A 21,640-nucleotide genomic window follows, 5' to 3' on the forward strand; every position below is an offset into this window, starting at 1 on the left:
CCCAACCACTTCTTTGGATCTCATGTCGGATCTCCGGATACTCATTTTTCTTGAGCTTGAAAAGGACCTCAGGGATCACCTTCTTCTTTGCCACAACATCATAGAAGTGGTATTGATTGCTTTTGGAGATGAATCTTTCCATCTTCCATGACTCGGAGGTGGAAGCTTTTGTCTTCCCTTTTCCTTTTCTAGAGGATTCTCCGGCCTTAGGTGCCATTGATGGTAATGGAAAAACAAAAAGCTTATGCTTTTACCACACCAAACTTAAAATATTACTCGCCCTCGAGCAAGAGAAGAAAGAAGAGAAGAAAAAGAAGAAGAAAATATGGAGGAGAGTGAGAGATGGTGTTTCGGCCAAGGTGTAGAAGTGGGGGTTTGTGTTGTGTGAAAATGAAGTAGAATGGAAGGGTATATATAGGGAGGGGAGAGGGTGTAGTTTTGGTCATTTAGGGTGGGATTGGGTGGAAAAGTGGTTTTGAATTTTGAAGGTAGGTGGGGTTTATGGGGAAGAGTGGATGGATGTGAGTGGTGAAGGGGGTAATTGAGAAGAGAGATTGAAGTTGTTGGGAAGTGTGATATGGCGAAGAGTGTTATAGGATTAGGAGGTAAGGTGGGAATATGTTAGGTGGGGATCCTGTGGGGTCCACAGATCCTGAGATGATCCTGTGGGGTCCACAGATCCTGAGGTGTCAAGGAATTACATCCTTGCACCAAATAGGCATGCAAAATGCCTTTGCATACCATTCTGGCGTTTCAACGCCGAGGTGATGCACGTTCTGGGCGTTCAACGCCCATGTGTAGCATGTTTCTGGCGTTGAACGCCAGTTCCATGCTTGTTACTGGCGTTCAGCGCCAGCTTTTCTCAAGGCACATTCCTGGCGTTCAAACGCCAGAATGTTGCTTGTTTCTGGCGTTCAGCGCCAGATTCATGCTCTGTTCTGGCGTTGAACGCCAGCCAGATGCTCCTTACTGGCGTTGAACGCCAGTCTGTCCTTCCTCCAGGGTGTGATTTTTCTTCTGCTGTTTTTGATTTTGTTTTTAATTTTTATATTTTTTTCGTGACTCCACATGATCATGTACCTAATAAAACACAAAATAACAATAAAATAAAATAAAATAGAAATTAGATAAATAAAATTGGGTTGCCTCCCAACAAGCGCTCTTTTAATGTCTTTAGCTTGACAGTGGGCTCTCATGGAGCCTCACAGGTGATCAGGTCAATGTTGTATAGTCCCAACACCAAACTTAGAGTTTGGATATGGGGTTTTAACACCAAACTTAGTGTTTGGTTGTGGCCTCCCAACACCAAACTTAGAGTTTGACTGTGGGGGCTCTTCTTGACTCTGAACTGAGAGAAGCTCTTCATGCTTACTCTCTTTTGTCACAGAGGGATGGCCATGTGCCTTAAACACAAGGTAGTCCCCATTCAATTGAAGGACTAATTCACCCCTGTTGACATCTATCACAGCTCCTACTGTAGCTAGGAAAGATCTTCCAAGGATGATGCATTCATCATCTTCCTTCCTAGTGTCTAAGATTATGAAATCAGCAGGGATGTAAAGGCCTTCAACCTTTACTAACACGTCCTCTACTAATCCATAAGCTTGTCTTAATGACTTGTCTGCCAATTGTAATGAGAACAAGGCAGGTTGTACCTCAATGATCCCCAGCTTCTCCATTACAGAGAGTGGCATAAGATTTATCCCTGACCCCAGATCACATAGAGCTTTTTCAAAGGTCATGGTGCCTATGGTACAAGGTATTAAGAACTTGCCAGGATCTTGTCTCTTTTGAGGTAAAATTTGCTGAATCCAGGTATCTAGTTCACTAATGAGCAAGGGAGCTTCACTTTCCTAAGTCTCATTACCAAATAATTTGGCATTCAGCTTCATGATAGCTCCTAAATATTGAGAAACTTGCTTTCCAGTCACATCTTCATCCTCTTCAGAGGAAGAATAGTCTTCAGAGCTCATGAATGGTAGAAGGAGATTTAATGGAATCTCTATGGTCTCTATATGAGCCTCAGATTCCTTTGGATCCTTAATAGGAAACTCCTTCTTGTTTGAGAGACGTCCCAGGAGGTCCTCCTCACTAGGATTTTCGTCCTTCTCCTCCCTTGTGCATTCGGCCATATTGATCACATCAATGGCCTTGCACTCTCCTTTTGGATTCTCTTCTGTACTGCTTGGGAGAATATTGGGAGGAGTTTCAATGACTTTCTTACTCAGCTAGCCCACTTGTGCCTCCAGATTTCTGATGGAGGATCTTGTTTCACTCATAAAACTGAAAGTGGCTTTTGACAGATCAGAGACTAGATTGGCTAAATTAGAAGTGCTTTGTTCAGAATTCTCTGTCTGTTGCTGAGAAGATGATGGAAAAGGCTTGCTATTGCTCAGCCTATTGCGTCCACCATTGTTAAAGCCTTGTTGAGGCTTTTGTTGATCCTTCCACGAGAAATTTGGATGATTTCTCCATGATGAATTATAGGTGTTTCCATAAGGTTCACCCATGTAATTAACCTCTTCCATTGCAGGGTTGTCAGGATCATAAGCTTCTTCAGAAGTTACCTCTTTAGTACTGTTGGATGCATTTTTCCATCCATTCAGACTTTGAGAAATCATGTTAACTTGCTGAGTCAACACTTTGTTCTGAGCTAATATGGCATTCAGAGCATCAATTTCAAGAACTCCCTTCCTCTGAGGTGTCCCATTATTCACAGAATTCCTCTCAGAAGTGTACATGAATTGGTTATTTACAACCATGTCAATGAGTTCTTGAGCTTCTGCAGGTGTTTTCTTTAGGTGAATGGATCCACCTGTAGAATGGTCCAGTGACATTTTTGAAAATTCAGATAGACCATAATAGAATATATCTAATATGCTCCATTCTGAAAACATGTCAGATGGACACCTTTTGGTCAACTGCTTGTATCTTTCCCAAGCTTCATAGAGGGATTCACCATCTTTTTGTTTGAAGGTCTGAACATCCACTCTAAGCTTGCTCAGCTTTTGAGGAGGAAAGAATTTATCCAAGAAAGTCGTGACCAGCTTATCCCAGGAGTCCAGGCTATCCTTAGGTTGTGAATCCAGCCATATTCTAGCTCTGTCTCTTACAGCAAAAGGGAAAAGCATGAGCCTGTAGACTTCAGGATCTACTCCATTCGTCTTTACAGTCTCACAAATCTGCAAGAACTCAGTTAAAAACTGGTAAAGATCTTCAGATAGAAGTCCATAAAACTTGCAGTTCTGTTGCATTAAAGCAACTAGTTGAGGTTTAAGCTCAAAATTGTTGGCTCCAATGGCAGGAATGGAGATGCTTCTTCCATCAAATTTGGACGTGGGTTTGGTAAAGTCACCAAGCATCCTTCTTGCATTATCATTATTGGGTTCGGCTGCCATCTCCTTCTCTTGTTCGAAAATTTCTGAAAGGTTACTTCTGGATTGTTGTAATTTAGCTTCTCTTAGTTTCCTCTTCAAAGTCCTTTCAGGTTCAGGATCAGCTTCAACAAGAGTGCTTTTGTCCTTGTTCCTGCTCATATGAAAGAGAAGAAAACAAGAGAAAAAAAAAAGAGGAATCCTCTATGTCACAGTATAGAGATTCCTTTATGTTAGTAGAAAAAGAAAGGGGAGAAGAGTGAAGAAGAGTGGGTTCGGATATTTAGATGAAGAGAGGTGAAGAGAAGTGTTAGTAAATATATAATTAAATAGAATAAGAGAGAAGAGATAGAAAATTCGAAAATAATTTTAAAAAGGGGTTAGTAATTTTCAAAAATTAGAGATAAGATAAGATTAAAATTAAAATTTAAAACAAAAAGGAATTTTTGAAAAAGAGATGTGATATTTTCGAAAATTAGAGAGGGAAAAGTAGTTAGGTGGTTTTGAAAAAGATAAGAAACAAACAAAAAGTCAAATAGTTAGTTGAAAAAGATATTAAAATCAAATTTGAAAAGATTAGAAGATAAGAAGTTAGATAAGATATTTTGAAATCAAATTTTGAAAAAGATAAAATTTTTGAAAAAGATAAGATAAAAGATAAAAAGATTTAATTCAAAAAATTAAAATTACTTACTTCACTAACAAGAAACTACAAGATAAGATTCTAGAACTTAAAGATTGAACCTTTTCTTAACAAGAAAGTAACAAACTTCAAATTTTTGAATCAATCACATTAATTGTTAGAGTTTTCAAAAATTTGATATAAAGATAAGAAAAAGATTTTGAAAAGATAAGATTTTTAAAATTTGAAAAATTGACTTGACTTGTAAGAAACAACTAATTTTGAAAATTTTTGACTAAGTCAACTCAACTTTTCGAAAATTATGAGAAAAATAAGGAAAAGATATTTTTTATTTTTGAATTTTTAATGATGAGAAAGAAAAACACAAATATGACTCAAAACATGAAAATTTTGGATCAAAACACTTAATGCATGCAAGAACACTATGAATGTCAAGATGAACACCAAGAACACTTTGAAGATCATGATGAACATCAAGAACATATTTTTGAAAAATTTTTGATGCAAAGAAAACATGCAAGACACCAAACTTAGAAATCTTTAATGCATGGACTCTAACAAACAAAAAATGCATATGAAAAACAACAAACAACACAAAATAAGAAAACATCAAGATCAAACAAGAAGACTTGTCAAGAACAACTTGAAGATCATGAAGAACACCACGAATGTATGAATTTTTGAAAAAATGCAAGAAAAAATTTTTAAAGCATGCAATTGACACCAAACTTAAAAATTGACTCAAGACTCAAACAAGAAACATAAAATATTTTTGGTTTTTATGGTTTTATGATTTTTTTTGGATTTTCTTTTAATTTTTTCGAAAATAAAGTTTGCAAAAACGAAGAAGAAAAGAAAAATTTTGAAAAAGATTTTTGAAAAGATTTTTGAAAAGAAAATTACCTAATCTGAGCAACAAGATGAACCGTCAGTTGTCCACACTCGAACAATCCCCAGTAACGGCGCCAAAAACTTGTGGACGAAATTGTGATCCTCAAAGTTGGTCTCTTTGTACTTGTATGAAATTTAAATATTGGATCTATCAAAAATACCCCAAAGAGATCATGGTATGATGAATTGGGATCTTAATAATCCCTGGTAATGGTACCAACAGCTTAGTGTTGTTGTTGGACCAAAAGAGTTACAGGCACTGTTAGAGAATCTCACAACTCCGTTCAACTTAACCAGCAAGTGTACTGGGTCATCCAAGTAATACCTTACGTGAGTAAGGTTCGATCCCACAGAGATTGTTGGTATGAAGCAAGCTATGGTCACCTTGTAAATCTCAGTTAGGCAGATTAAATGGTTTATGATAAGTTCGAAAATAAATAATAAACAAAAAATAAAATAGTAAATAGTTACTCATATAATTCCATGGTGGGAATTTCAGATAGGCATATGTAGATACTGTGCTCCTCTCGAATCTCTACTTTCTTATTACATTCATCCAATCCTTCTTACTCCTTTCCATGGCAAGCTGTGTGTAGGGCATCACCGTTGTCAATGGCTACATCCCATCCTCTCAGTGAAAATGGTCCTATGCTCCGTCACAGCATGGTTAATCATCTGTCAGTTCTCAATCAGGTTGGAATAGAATCCCTTGATTCTTTTGCGTCTGTCACTAACGCCCAGCCTTCAGGAGTTTGAAGCTTGTCACAGTCATTCAATCCCAGAATCCTACTCGGAATACCACAGATAAGGTTAGACTTTCCGGATTCCCGGAATCCTACTCGGAATACCACAGACAAGGTTAGACTTTCCGGATTCCCATGAATGCCGCCATCTATCTAGATTATACCACGAAGATTTTGTTGGGGAATCTAAGAGATATGCGCCCGGCCTAAGGTAGAACGGAAGTGGTTGTCAGTCACGCGCGTTCATAGGTGAGAATGATGATGAGTGTCACGGATCATCACATTCATCAAGTTGAAGTGCAACGTATATCTTGGAATAAGAATAAAAGAGAATTGAATAGAAAATAATAGTAATTGTATTGAAACTTGAGGTACAGCAGAGCTCCACACCCTTAATCTATGGTGTGTAGAAACTCCACCGTTGAAAATACATAAGTGAAAGGTTCAGGCATGGCCGAATGGCCAGCCCCCAAAACGTGATCAATAGTCTCCTCAGATGAAGAATAAAATAAAACTGAGACCAAAGATGAAACGTGGTCAAAAGACGCTGAATACAATAGTAAAAAGTCTTATTTATACTAAACTAGCTACTAGGGTTTACATGAGTAAGTAATTGATGCATAAATCCACTTCCGGGGCCCACTTGGTGTGTGCTTGGGCTGAGCTTGATCTATTCACGAGCTGAGGCTTCTTTTGGAGTTGAACGCCAAGTTGTAACGTGTTTTGGGCGTTCAACTCCGAGTCGTGACGTGTATCTGGCGTTTTACTCCAAACAGCAACATGGAACTGGCGTTGAGCGCCAGATTACATCGTCAATTCCAGAATAAAGTATGAACTATTATATATTGATGAAAAGCTCTGGATGTCTAATTTCCAATGCCATTGAGAGCGCGCCATTTAGAGTTCTGTAGCTCCAGAAAATCTATTTCGAGTGCAGGGAGGTCAGAATCCAACAGCATCAGCAGTCCTTTGTCAGCCTCCTATCAGAGTTTTGCTCAAGTCCCTCAATTTCAGCCAGAATTTACCTGAAATCACAGAAAAACACAAAACTCATAGTAAAGTCCAGAAATGTGAATTTAACATAAAAACTAATGAAAACATCCCTAAAAGTAGCTTGAACTTACTAAAAACTACCTAAAAACAATGCCAAAAAGCATATAAATTATCCATTCATCACTTTACACTACTTCTATCGATTTGATCAAGTATACAATGGATACTCTTCCGTTGCTAACACTGCATGGTACCTTGACACCGGTGCAAGCTAAGCCACCATCTCACACATGATTCTGCCAACCTTATTTCTTCAATTGTAATAGGCCTGATAAACTATATATAGCAAATGGTTCTGGTATCTGTATCAAACACATTGCTTCTTCTTCTTTGCTTAATCCTCATAATAATAATCTTTTTGCTCTTAAAAATATTTTACGCATTCCTGAAATTGCAAAGAATCTTATCAGTATATCAAAGTTTTGTTTAGATAACAATGTTTTCTTTGAATTTCACCCCTTTTATTGTTTTGTCAAATCTCTGGTTAACAAGCAAACACTTCTTCAAGGAATTCTTAGAGATAGACTATATTCCTTTGATAATTTATGTGTGCCAACATCATTATATGATCATAATTCTGTTCATGCATTTTTAGCTTCTTGTAATCTCAATATTGCTTTGTGGCATAGAAGACTTGGACATCCTTCTAACGCATTTTGTAAAAAGTGTCCTCAAACAATGTAATATTCCTATTAATCAAAATTCACCCATTGATTCCTTTGTTTGTGATCATTATTTTATGGCAAAAATGCATGCTCTCCCCTTTCCCTTTCTCAAATACACTTCTCCTTTTCAACTTGTGTTTATTGACATTTGGGGTCCTGCTCCATCAGTTGCTTGATCCGGGTTTTATTATTATGTGAGCTTTGCTGATGCTTTTACATGCTATACTTGCTTATATTTAATGCAGTCCAAATCTCAAGTTTTCTCTACTTTCTAGTAGTATAAAGTACTGATGGAAAGGCAAACTGGCCACTCTCTCATAACCATTTAAACTGATAATGGCAAAGAATTCCTTTCTAGCACATTTAAGACATTTTTACAAGATCAGGGTATTGTTCATCGCCTCTCTTGTCCTTACATGCATCAACAACAAGGAGTTGTTGAACGCAAATACAGACATGTGACTGAGATGGATATTGGAAAGATGTTTTTCTTACAACTGCTTTCCTCATAAATCAGCTACCAACCAAAGTCTTAGATTTTAAATCACCCTTTGAGAAGCTTCACAACATTAAACCCAAGTATGACATGCTCAAGGTTTTTGGTTGTACATGCTACCCCAACACCAGACCTTTCAACTATCATAAACTAGATTTTAGATCTCAATAATACATCTTCCTTGGCTATGCTCCTCAATCCAAAGGCTTCAAATGTCTTACTCGTGAAGGAAAAATTCTAATTGTAAGAAATGTTATATTTGATGAAAAACTATTTCCATCTTTAATTTTCTTTTCATTTGATTTTTTTGCTATACCTGATTTTTCTTCTTTGTCTCATACAATTACCTCTGTGTCTCCTATATATCTTGTTCTCAATTCTAATTCCTTACCTATCATAGTAGACTCCATTTCTTCTATTTCTAATTCTACTCTTAATACTAATACACTTAATACATGTGATGTTTTTTATCCTGCTTCCACTTCTTCATCCACTTCTAATATCAATGTATTGAATTCACCACAACTACCTATCTTTAATTCTATTCCCTCTACTTCCTCGGATCAGCATGCTACTCATGATTCTATACCTATATCTAGTCTTGAAATTTAGTTACCTAAGGCTCCCATTCTTACTTCTTTACCTACCCGTAAATCCTCTAATACATATAGTATGGTTACCAGATCTAAATCTGGTATTCTTAAACCAAAAGCTTTAGCTACTGTCTTTAACATTGATCTCACTCAATATCCTCCCAAAACTCTTTCTCAGGCTTTATCCTTAGCTCATTGGCACCAAGCCATGATTAATGAATATGATACTTTGATCAAGAATCATACATGCCATCTCATTGACCCTCCTCCAAATTCTACTATTATTAGATGTAAATGGGTTTATATTGTTAAAAGGGGTCCTGTAATAGTATAAAAAAATATTTTTTATAAAGCCCATTTGGTGGCAAAAGGCCGTCATCAAGTTGGAGGGGTCAATTTTATCCAAATTTATAGCCCTGTGATTTATCCTTTTACAATTTGGATTATTCTCTCCTTTGTTGTTACATATGGTTGGCCGTTTCACCAATTTGATTTTAACAACGTCTTCTTGAATGGTGATTTAACGGAGGATATTTTCATGTTACAACCTCCTGGCTTTGTGTTCAGCAACTCTTCATTAGTGTGCAAGGTTGATAAAGCCATTTATGGCCTCAAGCAAGCTCCAAGAGCTTGGTTTGCTAAACTTAGTTCTTCTCTCTTCACTTATGGTTTTTCTAATACCAAAGTTGATACCTTTTTGTTTATTCTACATACTAAACATTCTACTACTTATTTACTCGCTTATGTGGATGATATTGTTATAACTGGTAATAACAAGACTGAAATTGATGCTGTAATCACTGACTTGAACTCTAAATTTTCTCTTAAATACTTAAATGGTTTGAATTATTTCCTTGGTTTAGAATTTAATAAGCTTGGCACTGGTGAATGATGAGCGGATAATTTGTACGCTTTTTGGCATTGTTTTTAGTATGTTTTTAGTATGATCTAGTTAGTTTTTAGTATATTTTTATTAGTTTTTAGTTAAAATTCACTTTTCTAGACTTTACTATGAGTTTGTGTGTTTTTCTGTGATTTCAGGTATTTTCTGGCTGAAATTGAGGGACCTGAGCAAAAATCTGATTCAGAGACTGAAAAGGACTGCAGATGCTGTTGGATTCTGACCTCCCTGCATTTGAAGTGGATTTTCTGGAGCTACAGAAGCCCAATTGGCGCGCTCTCAACGGCGTTGGAAAGTAGACATCCTGGGCTTTCCAGCAATATATGATAGTTCATACTTTGTCCAAGATTTGATGGCCCAAACCGGCGTTCAAAGTCACCTTCAGAAATTCCAGCGTTAAACGCCGGAACTGGCACCAAAATGGGAGTTAAACGCCCAAACTAGCATAAAAGCTGGCGTTTAACTCCAAGAAGAGTCTCTACACGAAAATGCTTCAATGCTCAGCCCAAGCACACACCAAGTGGGCCCGAAAGTGGATTTTTATGTCATTTACTCATCTCTGTACACCCTAGGCTACTAGTTCTCTATATATAGGACCTTTTACGATTGTATTATTATCTTGGTTCTTCTGGTTCCCTCTCTGGGGCCGAAACCAATGATCACTTTTGTTCTTATGTATTTTCAACGGTGGAGTTTCTACACACCATAGATTAAGGTGTGGAGCTCTGCTGTACCTCGAGTATTAATGCAATTACTATTGTTCTTCTATTCAATTCCGCTTGTTCTTTGTCCAAGATATCACTTGTCCTTCAACTTGATGAATGTGATGATCCGTGACACTCATCATCATTCTCACCTATGAACGTGTGACTGACAACCACCTCCGTTCTACCTTAGATTGGGTGAATATCTCTTGGATTCCTTAACCGGAATCTTCGTGGTATAGGCTAGAACTGATGGCGGCATTCAAGAGAATCCAGAAGGTCTAACCTTGTCTGTGGTATTCTGAGTAGGATTTAATGATTGAATGACTGTGACGTGCTTCAAACTCCTAGCAGGCGGGGCGTTAGTGACAGACGCAAAAGAATCACTGGATTCTATTCCGGCCTGACCGAGAACCGATAGATGGATAGCCGTGCCGTGATAGGGTGCGTTGAACATTTCCACTGAGAGGATGGGAGGTAGCCACTGACAACGGTGAAACCCTTGCTTAAGCTTGCCATGGAAAGGAGTAAGAAGGATTGGAAGAAGACAGTAGGAAAGCAGAGAGACGAAAGGGAAGGCATCTTCATACGCTTATCTGAAGCTCTCATCAATGATATACATAAGTATCTCTATCTTTATCTTTCTGTTTTATTCATCATCTATACCCATTTGAGTCTGCCTGACTAAGATTTACAAGGTGACCATAGCTTGCTTCATACCGACAATCTCCGTGGGATCGACCCTTACTCGCGTAAGGTTTATTACTTGGACGACCCAGTGCACTTGCTGGTTAGTTGTGCGAAGTTGTAGTGATCACAATTTCGTGCACCAAGTTTTTGGCGCCGTTGCCGGGGATTGTTTCGTGTATGGACAACTGACGGTTCATCTTGTTGCTTAGATTAGGTATTTTTCTTCAGATTTCTTAAGAATAAATTCTAGTGTTTCAAGGTGATGTTCTTATCATCGCCAAAGCTGATTGATCTTCATCAATTTAGCTCTTGAATGCAATGTCCTGCTGAAGCTTGGCTAGCCATGTCTAATTCCTTTAGACTGAAGCTTTAGACTAACATTGCATGATTCCTGGAATTCTCATTAAGAATTTTGATATTTTTATTTTTCCTCTTCACTTAATTTTCGAAAAAAAATAACACAAAATTTTTTTTTTTCAAAATCATAAAAAAAACCAAAAATATTTTATGTTTCTTGTTTGAGTCTAGTATCTAATTTTTAAGTTTGGTGTCAATTGCATGCATTCATTCATGTGTCTTAAGGATCTTCAAGTAATTCTTGATTATTTCTTTCTCTGATCTTTGAATTCTCTTGACTTGAGTGTTTTGTTGTTTTCCCATATGCATTCTCATTTTGTCAGTGTCAGTAGTATACAAACTGCTAAGTTTGGTGTCTTGCATGCATTGTTATTTGAATTTAGTTGCATTTTGATTATTCCTAAAAATCCAAAAATATTTTTTTATGTCTTTTCAAGTCAATAGTACAGAGAATTGAAGATTCAGAACATACAGCAGAGGAATTATACAGAAAAAGCTGGGCGTTCAAAACGCCCAGTGAAGAAGGACAGACTGGCATTTAAACGCCAGCCAGGGTACCTGGTTGGGCGTTTAACGCCCAAAAAGGTAGTGCATTGGGCGTTAAACGCCAGAATGTGCACCATTCTGGGCGTTTAACGCCAGGATGGCACAAGGGGGAGAATTTTGTTTTCAAATCAATTTTTTCAAGTTTTCAAAGTTTTTCAAAATCAAATCTTTTTCAAATCATATCTTTTCAATCAAATGTTTTCAAAATCAATTTCTTTCCTTTTTCAAAGATACTTGCTATCAATTAATGATTTGATTCAACATTTCAAGTGTGTTGCCTTTTCTGTTGGGAAAGGTTTAATGTTTGAATCATATCTTTTCTTGTTAGGCAAGTCATTAATTTTTAAAATCAAATCTTTTTAAAATTGTTTTCAAATCATATTTTCTCAATCATATCCTTTTTTTAAAACCAATCATATCTTCTTAACCTCATCTTTTTCAAAATAGTTTTCAATCAAATCTTTTTGACTTCTAATTTCAAAATCTTTTTCAAAAATCACTTGATTTCTTTCCCACTCTTATTTTCGAAAATAAAATTAAAGTTTTTCAAAATGTTTTTAAAATCTTTTTAACTTAATTTTCGAAAATTTCTTCCCCTCTTTCCACATCCTTCTATTTATGGACTAACACTATTCCTCAATGCACAATTCGAACTCCATCTTTCTTGATAAATTCGAATTCTCTACTTCTTCCTTCTATTTTTCTTTTCCTCTGACACCTCAAAGAATCTCTATACTGTGACATAGAGGATTCCACATTTTCTTGTTCTCTTCTCTTTCATATGAGCAGGAACAAAGACAAAGGCATTCTTGTTGAAGCTGACCCTGAACCTGAAAGGACCTTGAAGCGAAAGCTAAGAGAAGCTAAGGCACAACTCTCCAAGGACCTAACAGAAACCTTCAGAGAAGAAGAAGACATGGCAGCCGAGAACAACAACAATGCCAACAATGCAAGGAAGGTGATGGGTGACTTTACTGCACCTACTCCCGACTTCTATGGGAGAAGCATCTCTATCCCTGCCATTGAAGCAAACAACTTTGAGCTTAAGCCTCAATTAATTTCTCTAATGCAACAGAATTGCAAGTTCCATGGACTTCCATTGGAAGATCCTCATCAGTTCTTAGCTGAATTCTTGCAAATCTGTGACACTGTCAAGACTAATGGGGTTGACCCTGAAGTCTACAGACTTATGCTATTCCCTTTTGCTGTAAGAGACAGAGCTAGGACATGGTTGGACTCACAACCTAAAGAAAGCCTGGACTCATGGGAAAAGCTAGTCAATGCCTTCTTGGCAAAGTTCTTTCCACCTCAAAAATTGAGTAAGCTTAGAGTGGAAGTCAAAACCTTCAGACAGAAGGATGGAGAATCCCTCTATGAAGCTTGGGAAAGATACAAACAATTGATCAGAAAATATCCTTCTGACATGCTTTCTGAATGGAGCATCATAGGTATTTTCTATGATGGTCTCTCTGAACTATCCAAGATGTCTTTGGATAGCTCTGCTGGAGGATCTCTTCATCTGAAGAAGACGCCTACAGAAGCTCAAGAGCTGATTGAAATGGTTGCAAATAACCAATTCATGTACACTTCTGAAAGGAATCCTGTGAACAATGGGACTAATCAGAAGAAAGGAGTTCTTGAGATTGATACTCTGAATGCCATATTGGCTCAGAACAAGATATTGACTCAACAAGTCAATTTGATTTCTCAAAGTCTGTCTGGAATGCAAAATGCACCAAGCAGTACTAAGGATGCTTCATCTAAAGAAGAAGCTTATGATCCTGAGAACCCTTCAATGGAAGAGGTGAATTACCTAGGAGAACCCTATGGAAACACCTATAATTCTTCATGGAGAAATCATCCAAATTTCTCATGGAAGGATCAACAGAGACCCAAACAAGGTTTCAACAACAATAATGGTGAAAGAAACAGGTTTAGCAATGGCAAGCCTTTTCCATCATCTTCTCAGCAACAGACAGAGAATTCTAAGCAGAACCCCTCTGACTTAGCAACTATGGTCTCTGATCTGATCAAAACCACTCAAAGTTTCATGACTGAAACAAGGTCCTCCATTAGAAACTTGGAGGCACAAGTGGGACAGCTGAGCAAGAAAATTACTGAACTCCCTCCTAGCACTCTTCCAAGCAATACAGAAGAAAATCCAAAAGGAGAGTGCAAGGCCATCAACATGGCCGAATTTGGAGAGGAAGGGGAGGAAGTGAACGCCATTGAGGAAGACCTCAATGGGCGTGCACTAACCTCCAATGAGTTCCCTAATGAGGAACCATGGGAATCTGAGGCTCAAAATGAGACCATAGAGATTCCATTGGACTTACTTCTGCCTTTCATGAGCTCTGATGAGTATTCTTCCTCTGAAGAGGATGAGTATGTCACTGAAGAGCAAGTTGCTAAATACCTTGGAGCAATCATGAAGCTAAATGACAAGTTATTTGGAAATGAGACTTGGGAGAATGAACCTCCTTTGCTCACCAAAGAACTGGATGACTTGTCTAGGCAGAAATTACCTCAAAAGAGACAAGATCCTAGGAAGTTTTCAATACCTTGTACCATAGGCACCATGACCTTCAAGAAGGCTCTGTGTGACTTAGGGTCAAGTGTAAACCTCATGCCTCTCTCTGTAATGGAGAAGCTAGGGATCTTTGAGGTGCAAGTTGCAAGAATCTCATTAGAGATGGCAGATAACTCAAGAAAACAAGCTCATGGACTTGTAGAGGATGTTTTGGTGAAGATTGAAGACCATTACATCCCTGCTGATTTCATAGTCCTAGAGACTGGGAAGTGCATGGATGAAACCATCATCCTTGGCAGACCCTTCCTAGCCACAGCAAAGGCTGTGATTGATGTTGATAGAGGCGAACTGATCATTCAAGTGAATGAAGAATCCTTTGTGTTTAAGGCTCAAGGATATCCCTCTGTCACCATGGAGAGGAAGCATGAAGAGCTTCTCTCAAATCAGAGTCAAACAGAGCCCCCACAGTCAAACTCTAAGTTTGGTGTTGGGAGACCATAACCAAACTCTAAGTTTGGTGTTGAACCCCCACATTCAAACTCTAAGTTTGGTGTTGGGAGGTTCCCACATTGCTCTGATCATTTGTGAGGCTCCATGAGAGCCATCTGTCAAGCTATTGACATTAAAGAAGCGCTTGTTGGGAGGCAACCCAATGTTATATTTTATCTCTTTTCTTTTATGTTTTTTTTTGTAGGTTGATGATCATGAGAAGTCACAAAATCAATTGAAAAAGCAAAAACAGAATGAAAAACAGGAAGAAAAATAGCACACCCTGGAGGAAGAACTTACTGGCGTTTAAACGCCAGTAAGGCTAGCAGATGGGCGTTTAACGCCCAGTCTGGCACCATTCTGGGCGTTTAACGCCAGAAAGGGGCACCAGACTGGCGTTAAACACCAGGAAAGGGCAAGAACCTGGCGTTAAACGCCAGAAATGGGCACCAGCCCGGCGTTTAACGCCAGAATTGGCACAAAGTGCATTTTTGCACGCCACTTGGTGCAGGGTTGAATTTTCCTTGACACCTCAGGATCTGTGGACCCCACAGAATCCCCACCTACCCCACCACCCTCTTTCTTCTTCACCCATTCACTAATCACCTCTCCCACTCTTCCCCTAAAACCCCACCTACCTCACCATTCAAAATTCAAACCACTTTCCCACCCAAACCCACCCATAATGGCCGAACCCTACACCTCTCTTCACCCCTATATAAACCCATCTTCACTCCTTCATTTTCACACACCCTAAACACTACTTCTCCCCTTTTTGGCCGAACCACAAAGCCACCTCCATCTCCTCTATTTCTTCTTCTTCTACTCTCTTCTTTCTACTTTTGCTCGAGGACGAGCAAACCTTTTAAGTTTGGTGTGGAAAAAGCATTGCTTTTTATTTTTCCATAACCATTTATGGCATCCAAGGCCGGAGAAACCTCTAGAAAGAGGAAAGGAAAGGCAAAAGCTTCCACCTCCGAGTCATGGGAGATGGAGAGATTCATCTCAAGGGTGCATCAAGACCACGTCTATGAAGTTGTGGCCTTGAAGAAGGTGATCCTTGAGGTCCCTTTCAAACTAGAAGGGTCAACTTTGATCAAAGGTTGGACCAAGTCCTCACAGACATTTGTGAAGAGGGCGCCCAATGGAAGAGAGATTCAAGAGGAAAGCCGGTTCAACTGAGAAGGCATGACCTCAAGCCCATCACTAAGAAAAGGATGGAGCAAACAAGAGATCCCACTCATCATGAAATCCCTGAGATACCTCAAGGGATGCACTTTCCTCCACAAGACTATTGGGAGCAACTAAACACCTCCCTAGGAGAACTGAGTTCCAACATGGGACAACTAAGGGTGGAGCACCAAGAACACTCCATTCTCCTCCATGAAATTAGAGAAGATCAAAGAATCATGAGAGAGGAGCAACAAAGACAAGGAAGAGATATTGAGGAGCTCAAGCACTCCATAAGACCTTCAAGAGGAAGAACATCACTGAGGTGGACCCGTTCTTTAATCTCCTTGTTCTTTATTTTCTTGTTTTTCGAATTTTTATGCTTATGTTTGTCCATGTTTGTGTCTTATGATCATTAGTGTCTTAGTGTCTATGCCTTAAAGTTATGAATGTCCTATGAATCCATCACCTTTCTTAAATGAAAACTATTTTTATTACAAAAGAACAAGAAGTACAGGATTTCGAATTCATCTTTAAAACTAGCTTAATTAGTTTGATGTGGTGACAATACTTTTTGTTTTCTGAATGTATGCTTGAACAGTGCATATGTCTTTTGAATTTGCTGTTCATGAATGTTAAAATTGTTGGCTCTTGAAAGAATGATGAAAAAGGAGACATGTTACTGAGGATCTGAAAAATCATAAAAATGATTCTTGAAGCAAGAAAAAGTAGTGAATACAAAAAAAAAGGGAGAAAGAAAAAGAAAAGAAAAAAGAAAGAAATAAAGTTGTGATCCAAGGCAAAAAGAGTGTGCTTAAGAACCCTGGACACCTCTAATTGGGGACTTTAGCAAAGCTGAGTCACAATCTGAAAAGGTTCACCCAATTATGTGTCTGTGGCATGTATGTATCTGGTGGTAATACTGGAAGACAGAGTGCTTTGGGCCACGGCCAAGACTCAATAAGTAGCTGTGTTCAAGAATCATCATACTTAACTAGGAGAATCAATAACACTATCTGGATTCTGAGTTCCTAAAGAAGCCAATCATTCTGAATTTCAAAGGATAAAGTGAGATGCCAAAACTGTTCGGAGGCAAAAAGCTACTAGTCCCGCTCATCTAATTTGGAGCTAAGTTTTATTGATAATTTGGAGTCTATAGTATATTCTCTTCTTTTTATCTTATTTGATTTTCAGTTGCTTGAGGACAAGCAACAATTTAAGTTTGGTGTTGTGATGAGCGGATAATTTGTACGCTTTTTGGCATTATTTTTAGTATGTTTTTAGTATGATCTAGTTAGTTTTTAGTATATTTTTATTAGTTTTTAGTTAAAATTCACTTTTCTAGACTTTACTATGAGTTTGTGTGTTTTTCTGTGATTTCAGGTTTTTTCTGGCTGAAATTGAGGGACCTGAGCAAAAATCTGATTCAGAGACTGAAAAGGACTGCAGATGCTGTTGGATTCTGACCTCCCTGCACTCGAAGTGGATTTTCTGGAGCTACAGAAGCCCAATTGGCGCGCTCTCAACGGCGTTGGAAAGTAGACATCCTGGGATTTCCAGCAATATATGATAGTCCATACCTTGCCCAAGATTTGATGGCCCAAACCGGCGTTCAAAGTCACCTTCAGAAATTCCAGCGTTAAACGCCGGAACTGGCACCAAAATGGGAGTTAAACGCCCAAACTGGCATAAAAGCTGGCGTTTAACTCCAAGAAGAGTCTCTACACGAAAATGCTTCAATGCTCAGCCCAAGCACACACCAAGTGGGCCCGGAAGTGGATTTTTATGTCATTTACTCATCTCTGTACACCCTAGGCTACTAGTTCTCTATATATAGGACCTTTTACGATTGTATTATTATCTTGGTTCTTCTGGTTCCCTCTCTGGGGCTGAAACCAATGATCACTTTTGTTCTTATGTATTTTCAACGGTGGAGTTTCTACACACCATAGATTAAGGTGTGGAGCTCTGCTGTACCTCGAGTATTAATGCAATTACTATTGTTCTTCTATTCAATTCCGCTTGTTCTTTGTCCAAGATATCACTTGTCCTTCAACTTGATGAATGTGATGATCCGTGACACTCATCATCATTCTCACCTATGAACGTGTGACTGACAACCACATTCGTTCTACCTTAGATTGGGTGAATATCTCTTGGATTCCTTAACCGGAATCTTCGTGGTATAGGCTAGAACTGATGGCGGCATTCAAGAGAATCCAGAAGGTCTAACCTTGTCTGTGGTATTCTGAGTAGGATTCAATGATTGAATGACTGTGACGTGCTTCAAACTCCTAGCAGGCGGGGCGTTAGTGACAGACGCAAAAGAATCACTGGATTCTATTCCGGCCTGACCGAGAACCGACAGATGGATAGCCGTGCCGTGAAAGGGTGCGTTGAACATTTCCACTGAGAGGATGGGAGGTAGCCACTGACAACGGTAAAACCCTTGCTTAAGCTTGCCATGGAAAGGAGTAAGAAGGATTGGAAGAAGACAGTAGGAAAGCAGAGAGACGAAAGGGAAGGCATCTTCATACGCTTATCTGAAGCTCTCATCAATGATATACATAAGTATCTCTATCTTTATCTTTCTGTTTTATTCATCATCTATACCCATTTGAGTCTGCCTGACTAAGATTTACAAGGTGACCATAGCTTGCTTCATACCGACAATCTCCGTGGGATCAACCCTTACTCGCGTAAGGTTTATTACTTGGACGACCCAGTGCACTTGCTGGTTAGTTGTGCGAAGTTGTAGTGATCACAATTTCGCGCACCAGTGAACTTCACATTTCACAATCAAAATATATTCTTGATCTGTTAAGACATGCAGGCCTCTCTAGTTCTAAGCCTGTCCCCACCCCTATGTTATCCTCTCTCAAGTTGATTTTTGATGGGTCTGAACTATATAAAAACCCAACTCTCTATAGGTCTATTGTTGGAGGGTTTCAATATGAAACCTTAACTCATCCAAAGATCTCCTTCTTTGTGAATCGCGTTAGTCAATTCATGAAAAATCACAAACAACATCATTCGACAGCCTTGAAAAGGATCCTCCACTATCTTTCAGGTGCATATCATCATGGATTATGTTTTCAAAAGTCTAGTGATTTTCGTGTTATCTTTGTAGATGCAGATTGGGCAAGTGACATTGAAGATTGCAGGTCCACTAGTAGATATTGCATCTTTCTTGGCTGTAATTCGGTGTTTTGGTGTAGTCGAAAGCATACGGCAGTGATTTGCTCATCTACATAAGCCAAGTTTAGATGCCTTGCAGATGCTAGAGCCGAAATATTATGGGTTCTTAAGTTTCTACATGAACTTGGTATTTCTAAGCTTATTGCACCTACTGTGTTTTGCGACAATCTCAGTGCTGTGATGCTTTCTACCAATCCAACTCTTCGTAGTCGAAGCAAGCATTTTAAGGTCGATTTGCATTTTGTCCAGGATCGAGTGTCTAAAGGACAATTGCATGTGATTCATATCCTAGCTGATTCCTAAATTGCTGATGTGTTCACTAAACCACTATCCACTGCCTCCTTTGAGAAATTTAAGAACAAACTCAGAGTGGTTCCTCAACCCATTATGAGTTTGAGGGAGGCTATGGAGAACCATCATGCATCAGTAATTGAAATAACTAATTCCTAATTTTTGTGATGATTCTTGATGTACTAGTAGTTGAGGTATTAGTTAACCATTTTCACTATTTTGGTTCTCTGTTATAGTTAGTTTATATGTCTATATGGCACTCCTCTAATTGAATAACTATACAATTGAAAAAAACATTATTGATATACTAAGAATTCAAAATCTTTCTTGCTGCACAAACTTATTGTTCTCTGCCTCTTTTGCATAATTCATTGCAGAATCAACTTTTCACATTGGCAATCAAATCCAATCAAATTGGTTCAAATCTAACAAAAAATAATTGGATTTTTTCTATAATAAAATAAAAAATTATTTTCCCAAACAAATTATCCGGGCTTTAAATCACAGAATACGTTTTTTTTATTTAAGTCAAGTTCGCCTCACCTTCGGTGAATCTTATTATTTTTGTAAGGTTTGCCACACCCCAACAAACTTCACTACGCATCTTTATAAATATCAGATTGGGTGAGAAGAAAATTTAGAAAATTAACAATGGTAACTATTATCATCGGCTCCAAGAGTACACAGGAGTACACAAGACTACACAAGAATAAGCCGTATTTAACATTGGTTTAGTAAGAAGGGTGCTTCCCAACATCGTAATTTTTTAACATCTTAATTTAAAAAAAATCTAGTTTGGTTTAGTTTGGGTGATTATGACTATCTACAATTGGCAATGATAATGGTAGCTATTGCCGCCGACAATGTTGAAAAAGTCATGCTTGTTGTTTGTGTACTTTTGTATACTTCTATGTACTCTTAGAGACAATGATAATGGCTTAGGAATTTAAGTTTCATTATCAGCTGTTATTTATGGTAAAGTTTGTCAGGGATGCGGTGAACTTATCCTAAACAAAAAATAACACATTCCAAAAATTAAAGTCCATTTAATTTTTTTTGAAAAATAATAATTTTTTTTATTTATAATAGAAAAAAAAAACCAAAAATATTTTTACTAGTGAAAGTGCGTCTACACGCTCTAACTCCTCACTAACGTGAACGTTCATATCTCACGTTGTTCTTCTTCTTTCCTCCTCATCTTTGTTTTTTTCATTGTTGTTGCTGTTGCCTGCCTTTTTCATTTTTTCTTTTCCTCCTCCTCTTGCGGGTGATTTTGCAGCATTATGTGAATGTGAAAGAAAAAGAAAAAAGAGTTTTGAATTGTGCAAAATTTATCAGAAAAATAACACTGAAATTTTTTAATCGTGACACAGAAAAAATTTCTTATTTTGACACTGAAATTTTTTAACCATGACATAAAAATTTTTTAACTGTGTCATTTTTAAATAAATAATGTCCTTTTCTTATTATTGAACTAGTTGGGTGGTATTGAATCCATATATAAGAGGTTTAGCAATTTTGTATCGTTTACAATAAATATATATTTTTTGTTCTAAAACATATTTGAATATATTTTGTTGGTTGAGTGAGTTAAAATTTTGGACTTGTGATTTATTAAAGATTTTTTTTGTGTTATTTATGAAAAAATTATGTATCTGTTCTAACTAAATAATATGTTTTGTAATTTTGTTATACTACTAAATTAATTGTGTGGTATTAAATTGAAGAAAAAGAAGAAGAAGAGGAGTTTTGAGTTATGCGGATTTATCAAAAATAGCACCGAAACTTTCTTAATTTTAAGACCAAAATTTCGTAAAGAAGAAGAATGATGATGATGGAAGAGGAAGAGGAGGAGGGAGTTTTAAATTGTGTAAAATTTATAAAAAAAGAATCATGACATTTTTTAACTGTGACTCAGAAAATTTCTTATGTTGACACCAAAAAATTTTAACGATGACATAGAAATATTGAATCTTTCTAAAAAATATTACACACTTAATGAATTGAATACAATGCTCATGAGAAAGTCTAGAGAACCAACTTTCTTACAAGCCAACATAAATTAACTCTATTATAATTTAAATTTTATAAATAAATAAAATAAAAATTCAAAAATAAAAAAGATTCTATCTATATTTATCTTAATCACATTTATAGTACACAATAAAAATAATCCATAAAAAACCTAATCCCTTTCCATTCACTTGGAAACAGTCAAATCTCTCCCTCCATAAACCCGCCGTCTCCACGCAGTTTCCGGCGCTGCCACCCAGCAACCACCACCACGTCTTTCCTCACGCTGTGCG

At 37.7% G+C, this 21,640-nt stretch overlaps 2 non-coding genes across 2 annotated transcripts; one reads left to right on the top strand and one right to left on the bottom strand.

Annotated features, from left to right (window-relative positions):
• The first annotated feature begins 2,895 nt into the window (after window positions 1-2,895).
• On the top strand, window positions 2,896-2,999 carry LOC130983698 (small nucleolar RNA R71). The gene has a single exon (XR_009087677.1). It is a non-coding gene; the product is annotated as a small nucleolar RNA R71 (small nucleolar RNA).
• Window positions 3,000-12,977: 9,978 nt separating this feature from the next.
• Window positions 12,978-13,085, bottom strand: LOC130983729 (small nucleolar RNA R71). The gene has a single exon (XR_009087707.1). It is a non-coding gene; the product is annotated as a small nucleolar RNA R71 (small nucleolar RNA).
• Window positions 13,086-21,640: the final 8,555 nt, after the last annotated feature.

Source organism: Arachis stenosperma, chromosome 5, assembly GCF_014773155.1.
Source record: "Arachis stenosperma cultivar V10309 chromosome 5, arast.V10309.gnm1.PFL2, whole genome shotgun sequence".
NCBI classification, from domain to species: Eukaryota; Viridiplantae; Streptophyta; class Magnoliopsida; order Fabales; family Fabaceae; genus Arachis; species Arachis stenosperma.